The following is a 12,675-nucleotide window of genomic DNA, read 5'->3' on the forward strand; positions in this document are numbered from 1 at the left end:
AATGGGTAATAATAATAGCTACCATTTATTGACTGGGCACTGGGTGCCAGGCACTGGGCTCAGCATCCCCATGCATTATCTTCACGGAGGAGGCAGTTTCTTCTTGCTTCCTTCCTTCCTTGCATGTGGTTTACGCTCTGCTAAGCCTCTCTGAATATCTCTGGCTCTCCTCTGTGGACACTCATGCGACCTCTGTGGGGGCATCTGCAAGGACAAACCCCTGGCCCTGGGGAGGCCTCTCCTGGATCTGCAATACTCCAGGCTGGCAAGCAGTGCCATGCTCTGCCCTCTGGTCTCCTTGTTATTCCAATGACCACACAGGCCTTCCAACCAACAGTAGGTAAGAGGCAAGTCTCTTACTGAGCTTTAAGTGGAAGAATGCTGCCACCAGGTCCTTTGGGCTGACCCGAGAGTGGACAATGATTGCTTTTAATTGCTCAGTCCCCACCCTACCTCATGTGGCTCTATGTATCCTGACAATCAAATCACAAGGTCCGCTATCTTCTTGCTACATAAGACCCATGAATATGGCAGCTCATCCCCTAGGCCACTGTGGATTTCTTGGGATATGGCTTATAAGGCAAGCATGATCAGTAACAATCTCTCTCTACCTCTAAAATCTTTTAACCCAGAAAATCCCAGGGACCGTTTGGCACATAAAAGACATGTAGTAGAGCTGAAAAATGAACATGATCCTAGTAAAACTGGATCCAGCAAGTCCTGGAGCCATCTATCCCTTTTGTGTTCAACTTTCTTTGAGTTGGCTTTCTCTCGCATACCACTGAAAACATTACAGAAGTAGGCTAAAGACATTTTCATTGGAATCCAGCCAACACACTCGAATATTTGGAGCCACAGCTTTGTCTAGTAATCAAGAGTTTCTTTGCCAGCTTCATTCTTTGAATATATACCATATTTCCTTGATTCAAGCATGCCTTCAATAATGACATGCACTGTCAATTCAATTAGAGCTCTTTTGGAATAAAAAGAAGTAAATACACAAAGTGCAAACTGCATTTGTTGCTTGGGAGATCTTTCTTGATTTGAGAAAGGTTAAACCATTGCAGGAGATGTAGAAAGGCAGAAGTGCACCAAGGAGTTGAAGAGAAATAACATTGCCCTAAAGAACCTTTAAGAAAGAGATAGTTGGAGGCAGCATTAAGGTATTCCTGTGATCTACCCAAATGCCATCTTAATTCCATCTTGTTTGATACGTATTTCTAACTCTCTGCTACACTTAGAAACTGGATGTTGTTCTGAGAGCGGGTTCTCAGCAGTATCTTCTCAGTGCTTCATGGGTGGGGCTGGGCAGCCCAGGGGCAGCTACCACACATCAGTCATTTGCCAACAGCCCTCAGGAAAGCGGACATGGAAGGACTGCAGCAGATGCAGTCTCTTGCCACTACCATCAGTGGCTTTTGGAAGGAACTTGAAAACCATGAACCGAGACCCCACTTTGGGAGAATGATCTCACAACAAGGAAGCTAATTGGATCCGACATGGAGAAATCTCAGAGTTTAGAGAAATTAAACATGCCCAGATGAAGGCATGCTCAGCTAGAGAGATCTCTGCCTTGGTCGACAAGCAGAAAGAGGGTAAGAAACCGACTTCTTGACAGTGAAGCTCAGGCTCACTCCTTGGTTTAGGTACTTCATAAAACCACTTCTGAAGTGGAAATTGAAACAGTACTCAGGTTATAAAAGAGGAATTGGGAGTGAGGGAGGGGAGAAGGTGACTTAAAAGTATCCCTAATGCCTCACTAGTCAGGAATCCTCCTACTTCCCCTGCATACAGCCCCTCTGACATGTTATGGTTAAACATAATTCCTTGTGGTTTCTGTCATGCCCAGGTTCTGATGTGGTCATGGCTGTCATTAGAAGGAGGAGTCCACATTAACCCTGTGGCCGCATGCCCAGTATCATGAGCCAGGAAGAGCTTGCCCACTGAGCTGGAGCCTCACCAAGCTCACCAGCTTGGCTGAATGCATATGACTGCCTTTGTTTCATTGGCTGGCACTGCAGTTCCCTGGCACCAGAACCTTATCTGAATCTGGTCACCAGGTTTGGGGCCCTACTGCTCTGCTGAGCTAGGAATTTTTCTTCTGCGGATGGTTCTTATAGCTCTGACCCCAGATCTGTAATCCAATGGGGCCTAGACAGTTGCATTCCCAGGGACCAACATAAATTATGCATACCACCATGGTACTGTCTCTGCTATATAGTAATTACTTCTGTACAAAGTAATTGAAACAAAGAATCACACAAGTAGCATATGTACCACCATTCCTCTCACCCTCTCCCTTGCAGACATCACTCACTGAACTCCATATTCTTCTCAGGGAATCTACATATGGTCTCAACAAAGGGTTCTTAGCAACCACCACAAACTGGCTGGTTCTGGCAATCCATGATGAAATCAATTTGCTCCTTCTGACAGATGCTTCTATCAGTACACACACATCCTTCCCCCTTTTGGGTCCCTAGCCCACATAGATTCATGACTAACCCATCCTGATTCCCAGTCAGATTGGATTCCCAAGGTGCCTCAGGCCAGCAATTTCTTTACAGGTAGTTCTCCCACACTTTATCTGAGCCTCTTAGTCCCTTATTAAGAGACACTAACACTCTGTCATGTAGGAGGAGATGCTGCCTGTTGCACCTGCAGAATTATGTGGTTTTGGGATCCCACCTTCACTTCCTATGATTATTCCAAGAAATTCAAGCAAGGTTGCTGATAGACCAACTACTTGTATCCTACTCCAGATCTCGTTATCTGTTTCTCTTATATCCAGTTCACCATCCCATGCTGCTTCCAAAAGAACTTTTCCTGTAGTGTAAAATAAGAAATGAGGATAGGGGCTCGGGATTTAGCTCAGCAGCATAAGCGCCTGCCTTGCAAGCAGGCAGTCATGAGTTCGATCCCCGGTACCGATAAAAAGGAAAAAGACATTAAAAAAAAAAAAAAAGAAATGAGGATAGACGAGCTTCTGGGCTTCTAGGTCTCAGGAAGACTAGAGTGCATTGTTCAGCTGCTTGTTTGCCAACTGCTGGCTTATGAGCTTGTCCATCTTACTTCAGTACGAGCTCCTTGAGGGCATCAGAGGACTTGGTCTTGCCCATCTTGATTCTTCTCCTACCATTCATCATGATGGAAGACTGAATGAAGAGATACATGAGCCACTGTTCATTTACGTGTACTGACTCAGGATGTTTGTGCTCCATCCTTATCCCCCTCCTCCTATGGGCCTCTAGCCATGACCACAGTAGAATCACGACCACCCCAGAGTGCCCCAGGTTTGGGAAAGTGGAAACTCCCAAAGAGTAAGCAAATGCTGGTAAGGAAGGTGAGTAGTTTTTAGTAACTCAGCTGGCCTGGTCACTCAGGGATGGGAACTCTGGTGCTACCATGATGACATGGAAATGTCTTCCCCCAAGGATCAGATGCTAGCTCACACTGCCTCTAAAGAATCTGCACCCATGTTGGAAAGAGAAAAGCTCTGTTAATCACCAAAGCATTCTAGAGTCCAATTCTGGTGGACTAAAAGAAGACCCTAGAGGCTAAACCCAGGATAATGTGCAAGGTGGTATTCAGGAGACTGGTCTACCTCTACTTGAAGTTCCCTCTTCCTCTACAGGACTTAAACAGATGCCCTTGCACTCTGGCCTGACCTCAGCCTCGTTAAAGTACCCTGATCTGAGGAAAGCACACAGGGGTCCTCGGGGAGCAGCCATCCAGTCCTCAGAGAGCAATCACTCATTCTGACCTGAGGTGTCGGCCAGGCTGTGGTCATGGGACAACAGACTTGTGAGAGACAATTGCTCTGCTGAGATTCCTACAGATGCTGGGTATTAGGCAATGCCTCCCTACTGGCCTCCTCTGAACCACAGGTGAATCGTTTTACCCCTCAACTTGGTGCACCAATGTGTAAAAACGTTCCTATTCAGTGCTGGGCAGGGTGGGAGGGAATGGGTATACATGGTTGGTAAGAACATAAATCTTTCTGGAAAGCAATTTGAAATCATATACCCAAAGTCTTCAAAATGATCATACCTGTATAGATTTATTCTAAGGAAATAATCAGATGCAACCCAGTGATTTATTTATAGGACTTTTCCACTGCAGTGTTATTTATCATGGGGAAAAAAGTGGAAACAAACTAAATTTTAAGCACAGGGATTTTGTTAAGTAATTACAACAATAAAATAATATATATATATATATATATATATATATATATACACATACATACAGCATATGTGTTGTATATATTTCTAATTTTATTCATTTATGCTGAAAGAATAAATAGCAATATATTAATTGCGGTGATATACATAGAGAGGTTCAGATAATAAATCATTTTAGTGTTCTTCTTTTGCTTTTGTGAACTTCCTTCAGTGCCTCCCATGAGCATGTAGCATAATCTGTAAAAGTAAGACATGCAGTCTTGAAAAAGACGAGCATTTCCAAATCTAGCTGTCGAGCTACAACTTGAGTATAAATTGTTTGACTCTTTGAACAGCCTGGAGAACTCACTTAAACCAACAAATGATTGTGCACACGGAACCAAGTTCGGTCCCAAGATCCGCTCCCAGTTCTCTGCACCTATCTGTCAGTGGTTCTAAGTCCATGCGGGCATGGGTGAGAGACAGAACCCACAGCGGCGTGTGGTACTGCGTGGGTTATAGCTCATCTTCCCGCCTGTCCCCTTGTTAGCCTTCCCAAGGGCCATGAGAAGCAGGCATCGTGGGTATTAACACTAAGCCCCAAATTGTCCCTCTAGAGTGGGAGCTGGATAGGCGTTTAATCCAGGTTTCCTGAGTCCAAGCCTCAGCCCTGCTCTGCTACACTGCCTCTCATCTAAAGCACTGTGGAGGCGGAAGCTTCTGCGGGTGAAGATGGAGAAATGCCAGGCTTGAGTGCCGAGAAAAAGACCCAAGCTAAGTTAGTGAATGTTTGTCCACATTGGAAAGCAGTTTCTAGTGGGCTACTATAGGGATCTAGCATGGTCCCACCCTGTCCAACAGAGGAATGAAGCAGAATAATTTCAGAAAAATCCAGCACCTGCCTGGCAAGAGCATGGTCGCGAATTTGATTCCTGGCATTAAAAAAGAAAAAAGACAAAAAAAGAAAGTTCTAACCACACAGATAGGCTAATAAACACTTTTTTGGCAAATAAAATTGAAGCCTAATAGAAATAAAAGTGAAGTCTTGAGATATTTGTTTATTAACATGTTTTTTGGTCATTAATATGTTTGCTTACATTTATTTTATCTGTCGGGGTCTATGGCATCTGGTCCTGTCACTCTCCAACTCCACCTCCTTCGCACCTTAACCCCACTTACTCCTTCCAGCCACCCTTGACTTCTCATCATCCTCCAAACATGCCAGGCTACCTCAGGGCCTTTGGACCTGCTGTTTCTACTGCCTAGTGACTCTTCCTCCACATGTTCTCATTGCTCACTCCCCAAGCTAAAAGTGTGATCTCCCTGTTCCTGCTCCATCCTGTCCTTTTTAGCTTGCTGCTTTCTTTAGTGTGTATTTTAGTCACATAGCGTGCCTTTCACCTGCTGTATATACTAGAACGTAAGCACCACAGCAGCAGGAATTTTTTTTCTGCTCTGCCCATTGTTTTCAACCTGGAACTTCAAATTGTGCTTGGCACATTGTAGTAGATGCTCAATAAACTTTCGTGGAATGAATGAATGATCAGGCCCCAGAAGTGCGCAGTTACATAAACAAAGCCAATGAAATAGTGCCAAATCCCAAATCGTTCCCTTCATTATTGCTACCAGGGCACAGAGACAAACAACTCTCTCCCCAGGCTTGTCTTCATTTCACAGTAACCTGGACTGATAAATCTTTCTTGGAGCCCCACCCACCACGTGTCCAAAGGCCTTGCCTTTTGAAACAATCATTATCCTTTAAAAAGAAGCTGCACACTCGGCTTGCACTTCAGATTTGCTAATCATCCTCTGTGTACTAACACCAGTGAACTGTCAAAGGATCGAGCCATCTGCAGAGGCACAGTCTCGGAACCAAGCACAGGGTGACATTCTGGGGAATGTTGCTTTGCAAGAAAATGGTGCAACTTCCCTTCAAGTACCATCACTCACTGTCACTCCTACTACGGATTTTTCAGCCCATACTTCCTGGGGCAATAAGTGTCTGCCAGGCAGAGATGTGCCCTGCTCCCCATGCCTCTGGGCAACCCTTGTGTGTACTGCCATCAGGTCCCAGCCCTGGAAGGCAGCTCTGCACAAAAGGGTGCCGTCTGAGTGTCAGGGGTCTTCTCTGCTTTTCTCAAGGGCCCAGGCTAGAACCTACAGGCTTTCCCTGAACCTTGCACCCCCTACGTGGCCAATACCCGTTGAGCTCCTGTGAGGGGCTGGTAACTGCCTCTGAAGGTAAAAAAAGGAGTGGGTTAGGCACTGCAGCAGGCACAATTGTCCTGTGCTGCCAGCTCTCTGCAGAATCTGTTGTCTTGTGATGGGGCTTAATACACAGGGTCTGAGCCAATTAGAAAGTTTTTGGAGCCTAAGTCAAGAAACCTAAAGGACAAGGAGTTGGTGTACTTCCCAATGTTATTTTCACTTACTTTTTTTTTTTTTTTATTTAAACAGCTCAGAATCAGGATGAGTCTTACATTCAAAAATATGTCATAGTTTAATTGGCAGGCTTTTTTTTTTCCTTAGTAGCACATAAAATAATGGCACATGTTAAAATCAATATAGTGCTCACTTTAATGAACTCCAAAACACACACCAGTTGGAGAAGTGTGCCAACAATGTCCCTGGCAGACCTTAATCAAATCCTTGCTCAATCATTTCCAGAGATGGGGAACTCACTACCTCACAAGGCATTCTACCCTAGCTTAGCGTACTTCAGGCTATGTGAAACTTCTCAGTTCTGACTGGAAATTCACTTACCTGTAACTTCTTTCCAGTTGTTCATTGTTCTGCTCGGTAGAACAACCCAGGATGAATACTGTTTGTCATCTATGTGACAAATCCTCCCATCACTTTAAGATCTTGAACTGTTCTTTGGGTGGTCTTTTTTCATTCCTTCCAAATATAACTTCTCAAAAACAATTTGCTACAGATTAGGGTTTTATTATATGGGGTTCCTTCCTCTGAAGGTCTCCACCTGCCCTGAGATCTGGAGTCCATGCTTCTATGGACTCCAGAGTTATAGGACATTTGGCTCCCGTCATGTGCACAGCCAACTGAAGCCTTCAGGTAGTTTTCACACAAGCATGGTTTCATTGCTGTTGATTTTTAGCTTTTGTTTACTCTAATTTTGGATTTTCTCCCATCTGCTATTAATCATACAAACAGCACTAGAGCAGTCAGAAAGAGGAACCAAAAAAATCACCTTAAATCTCAGTGCTGTCCTGGGTCAATTGTTTTTATTTCTATCCAATCTCTGTCCATATAAGACCTACTTTACATGGTTGTGATAAATATGAGGAAACAATTTTGCATTCTGCTTTTTTCACTGAAAATAATATAAACATCTTTCTATATTACTAAGTAATGCCATTATAAGTTTAAATGGCTGCATAAATCCATTAGGTACAGATACCATAATTTTCCCAGCCATTCCCCTCTTGTTGGGACATTTTCACAGTTTCCAATTTTTCATCATTATAAATAATGCTGAAATCAACACTTTCATGCATATAACTTTCTTCTTCTGTTGAATTATTTCTGTGGGATAATTCCCAGGAGGGGAATTAGTAGGTCAAATACCATGAGCATTTTATGACTTGCTATATATTGTCAAGTCAAATTCCCGAAGGACTAATTTACATTGCCACAAGCAATTGTATAAATGGGTCCATTTCTTTGCAAACACTCCAGAACTATATCGTATCCACTGAAGTTTGGGGGCTAATTTAATAGGCATAAAGTGTCATTGTATTGTTTTAATTCATATGACTTTGATAACTAGTGAGACCAAATACTTTTCTGTGTATTGAGTTTCTGACTCTATTTATACAGCTTGTGTGAGTTACTGGGTATCCTTCTTATCATCGTGTGTGCTCTTTATAAAACAGAGATTAATCCTGTGCTGCTGAATTAGTATAGTATTATTCAACACTTACGGTTTTTAAATTTCAGATGGGTTTGTTGTACAGAACTTCTACATTTGAATATCACCCGATTACTCCACTTTTTCCTTTTGTTAGATGTCTTAAAGTACAAAGCTTGACATTCCTCCCTGTTATAGTGGAATATTTTATTTTGATCCAATAGTCCCAGCTACGTGACATTATTGTATTTCTTTTTGCAGCCTGAACTCAAACTGTTGAATTCAAATCTACATTTTGCTTCTTAGCTCTGTAACTTCAAGCAATTCATTTAACCCTTCTGTGTCTCACCTGTAAAATGGGGATAATAACAGGGCCTACCTCATAGAATTGCTGTGAAGATTAAATGTTAACATGCCGACACTTGGATGAGTACCAGGCACCTGGCAACAGCTCAAAAAGGATGTTATTGTAACCTTGCAATCATCATTGCTTCATGCTCTTGCTCTTCCTCCCTGATCTGCATCTCTGCAAAGCCTCCAGGTTGAGCTCTGGGACTGCCTCTGCAGCATACATACCCAGAGACCCAGCATTAGAACATTCACAGATTCACTAGATCTTAAGGTGAGGTGTTTATTTAATTACGTCAAGGATGCGTGCACAATGGTCACGAACATCATGCACACTTTGGTTTAAGCAATGATGAACCCTAAGGTGCTCCATAATCACGTGCTCTATCTGCTCTAGCAGCCTGACAACCTGTCCACAGAGGGAACATTGAGAGTATTAGCTGGGCTTTGCCCCACCGTGTCCTGGACCTATCTTCAGTGCTAGTGAATGTTTTGGCATGCACAGTGGCCCTCTAGGACCCCATTCTGGTCCCTTTGCTTCCAGTCTGGCTTCCCAAAGTCTCTAAAGCACAAAGTTCACTGTGTCACCTCCCTACAAAGAGCCTTCTTTGATTGTCCTTCTACAAGTAGAGCCCAAACTCAGGCACAAACTCAGGGAATAGCCCAAATCCCAGGGTGCCCCACATGTTGCTGCGATCTCCTCTGTAGTCTATGCTTTTGTCCCCTGGGATTTCTTGCATTTGCTCAAATACTTATGCTTTATGTCTTCAGGCCTTTCAGTTTATTTATTCACCAAATATTTACTGACCTCTAGCATGTGTTAAGGGCTGTTTTAGGAGCCATGGGATGGAACAGAGAACAAGAGTAATGCACAAAGATAAAGCCCCTGACTCCAGGAAGCTCACATTCACAGGAGAGATGGGCAATAAGTAAACAAACAGCCAAGCTGTGGAAGAATGACACATCCTGTTACAGGTGTAACAGAGGCCAAATGAAAGGAGGGAAAGAGTTGTGGGGCCACAAGGCGAAGCAATACAGGCAAAGGGAAAAGAATGCATGGTAGTACTGAGGCTGACATGTGCCTACCTTTCCCATCCCTCCGCACCCCTCTACTCTTCAAGACCAACTCCTGATAATGTATCTCATTATGAAGTCTGATCCCTGTTGTAGAAGATGGCTAGATAAAAATCTGCAGGAAGAAACAGGAAATGAAGAGCTGGACAGGAGAGTCTCAGAGCAAGAAGTAAAGCTATCATCACAAGTGACCTGGGCAGCCATGGAGCTGCAGCAAGGCCAAGACTGGGGGTTGTAGCCCTAGGAGATCTCCAGTGTTATGCCACTTATGGAGAGCTGAGCAGGACTTATTTTAAGATGTAACATAGAGAGGAGAGAACAGGAGCTCTAAAAACATCTGACTCTCAAACTATGTATGACCCTCATGGGCTGGATAACCTTGAACAAGATGCCCAACTTCTCTGAACAAGGTACCCAACCTTGAGCAAGGTATCCAACCCCATTTTAATCAGTAAAATAGGGATCTTAGTCACTTTTCCCACTGCTGAGACAAAATACCCATTAGCCACAAGTTAAAGGAGAAAAAGTTTATTTCAGCTCTTGGCCTGTAGAGGCTTCAAAGTCACTTGGCTCCAAGACAAGGTGACTTGACACAGGGGCATCACAGAGGAGAAATAGTCCATGGTGTGGCAGGTAGAAGGCAGCAAACAGCAGCAGCAGCAGCAGCAACACCAATAATACCAGTGGCACCAGCAGCACCAGCAGCATGCTTTCTTTCTGTCCCTTTCTAGTTCATCCAGACTACAGCCTATTGATCATACCCTTCATCCTAGTATCACACCCTTAATCCACAATCTCACATCCTAATTCAGCCACATTTGAAACTCCCCATCTATGACCATATGAAGCTTTTACAAGGTCACCTAGATACAAGCCACAACAAGGCTCAATGCTTTGCTCAGATATGGTGACCTTCAAGTGTCTGTCAAGCCCCAGGGGATCACAGGGCATGCCAAAGGCACTCCATAAGTGGTGGATCCTATATTTTCTACATTTCAGAAGCCCTGGGCTCATGAATGTTGCAGCTCATGCAAGGACACAGGCATGAGAAGCAGCTCCTGAAACTGAAGGAACAGAAAGGGAAAAGAGATGCAATCTATCTGCTGCCCAATCTCCAGATCAGGACCTCTCCCTAATGTGGGAGTGCTGTGCCTTCCTGCTGTTAAGGCAAAATATCAGTGAGTTCAGTCTCAATTATCTACTCCAGCAAAGGCAGGCCTGTAGAAAACCCAAAATTGTGGCCAATCACCACCAAATTATCAATGAATGAAGAGTAGTCTGAAATTGTCATTGTGACATTTCTATTAAGAAGTCTTCTTTCCCCATGGATGCTGGGCTCATGGGCTGGGGCAATGACACCCAAAGAAGAGGTGGTAAAGAGAAAGTTTTTTGGGGGCGTATTGGGAATTGAACTCAGGACCTTGAACTTGTCAGGTCAGCACCTGTGCCATTGAGTTATATCCCCAACCCTAAACAGGTGGTAGAAAGGCATATATCCCTTGAACACCTAGCACTGAGATCACTAGAGGAAGCTCTGATAGGGCCACCTGACCCAAGTCCTCAGGAAGCAGACAAATGTGTATGTCTAGCTAGCTACTGTCCCTGCCAGACTAGCACTTTAGGGAAAGTACTAATACTGTCCCTTTCCCTGCACGGCAGAGATCACACCTGAGTACCTGTTCAGCAATTTCTCAGTGCCATGGTGGGACATTATGGGAGAGGCCTGCAGTGGATTTACAGTGGTCTCAAGCAAGCCCTGTTCTGGGTCCTACATCCCCAGTGCTTTGGGCAGACACAGGAGGGAAAGTCTAGCCAGGGCACCCTGCTGTCTTCCATGAAAAAGGGCATTTATCAGCTGAAGACCTGTGCTAATAGGTGTTAAATAGAGTTCAATGCAGAAAATTGAGAAGTAATGAGACTCAGAGCTGAGAGAATAAATTAAGAGGTGATCACACAGTCCAGAGCCTTCACCTGAATGCTGAAAAGGAAAAGGCCTGACTATCAGAGAGCTTTGAGCTGTAGAGGAGGTCAGGAAGTTGAGTCACCCCAAAGTGAGGCTGAAGGGTGGCCAAAAGCAATTAAGCAGTTACTATATTTCATCAGTTCTGGATGCAAGCTTTCCTTATCATAATGTCTCTGAAATTAGGATATGTCTCGTATTCAATGACATGTCATATACTTCAATTGGTGGCATTTTTTTCTTTCTCAGTGGCACCTCAAGTATAACTGTATATTATGAGTAAGAACATCTTAGAGTTGACAAAATATAGTAGCAGGTAACTTGAGCAAATCTCTTTCTTTTCCTAGGCCTTTTATGATGAGTAAGATGGTCATTTATTCATTTATGTATCTATTTAGTATTTATTGAGCAGCTACTAAAGGTCAGACCCTGGGCTAGGCCAGCTGTGAACAGTGATCATAACAGCTCATAGTCTGCTTTGTATTTGTCCTACGCTAGGCAGTTAGGGACACCTGACATGTATTGCTTCATTCCTTCTTGGCCACAATCCCATGGAGGACAGCTTATTTTTGTTGTTGTCTTCCTGTGACAAGATGATTGGAGAAGGGTAAATGACCTGCTCAAAGTTACATGCTGGCTTAACCAGCTGAGTTGGGAGTCAAGTTTTGAAAGTATGGACTCACAGGGATCCAAGTGAGGAGAAACAAGCACAGAGCTATCATTGCAGGGTCCCCACTGTGTGCTAAACCCTACACTAAGATACAATGGCAACAGAGGAAATAAAAAGTAAGTGACAATCATATTCTTACAGAGCTACAGGGTTGACCAAAGGTTTTGACATGGGATGGATTTTTTTTTTCACTCCCACAAAATATGTCATACTCTGTTACAATAGTTTCTGTGACCTATGTGCCTACTATGAACCAAGTGTGTTGCTAGGTGTTTTCTGTAGCTTAGCATATATGCCCGATACTTGAAAAGAAAACAGGGTGATCTCCTTCTTCATAGGAAGGATATGAGAAGTACATGCCTTGCCCATGGTCACACAAGGACATGGCAGAACTCCAATTTGATCTCCAGAGACCTAACCAGGTATGGAGTGGTTTTCTCCACCTGCCAGAGAACTAGCTTTTACTGAATAGTGACTCTGTACCAGGCACTGTTCATACCTCAACTCCTTTAAAACTCATTACACTCATGCAAGGGTTTGTTACTGTTTCTACTTTGCAAAACTCATTCAGGGAGTTGAGAGACTTGCCCAA

At 43.7% G+C, this 12,675-nt stretch overlaps 1 protein-coding gene across 9 annotated transcripts in view; it reads right to left on the minus strand.

Annotated features, from left to right (window-relative positions):
- Positions 1-12,675, minus strand: part of Csmd2 (CUB and Sushi multiple domains 2) — a 566,560-nt gene that overhangs the window by 438,531 nt on the left and 115,354 nt on the right. The window lies entirely within an intron of this gene.

This window comes from Cavia porcellus, unplaced genomic scaffold (assembly GCF_034190915.1).
Source record: "Cavia porcellus strain 051 isolate PalLab524CR breed Dunkin Hartley unplaced genomic scaffold, mCavPor4.1 scaffold_25, whole genome shotgun sequence".
Taxonomy (NCBI): Eukaryota; Metazoa; Chordata; class Mammalia; order Rodentia; family Caviidae; genus Cavia; species Cavia porcellus.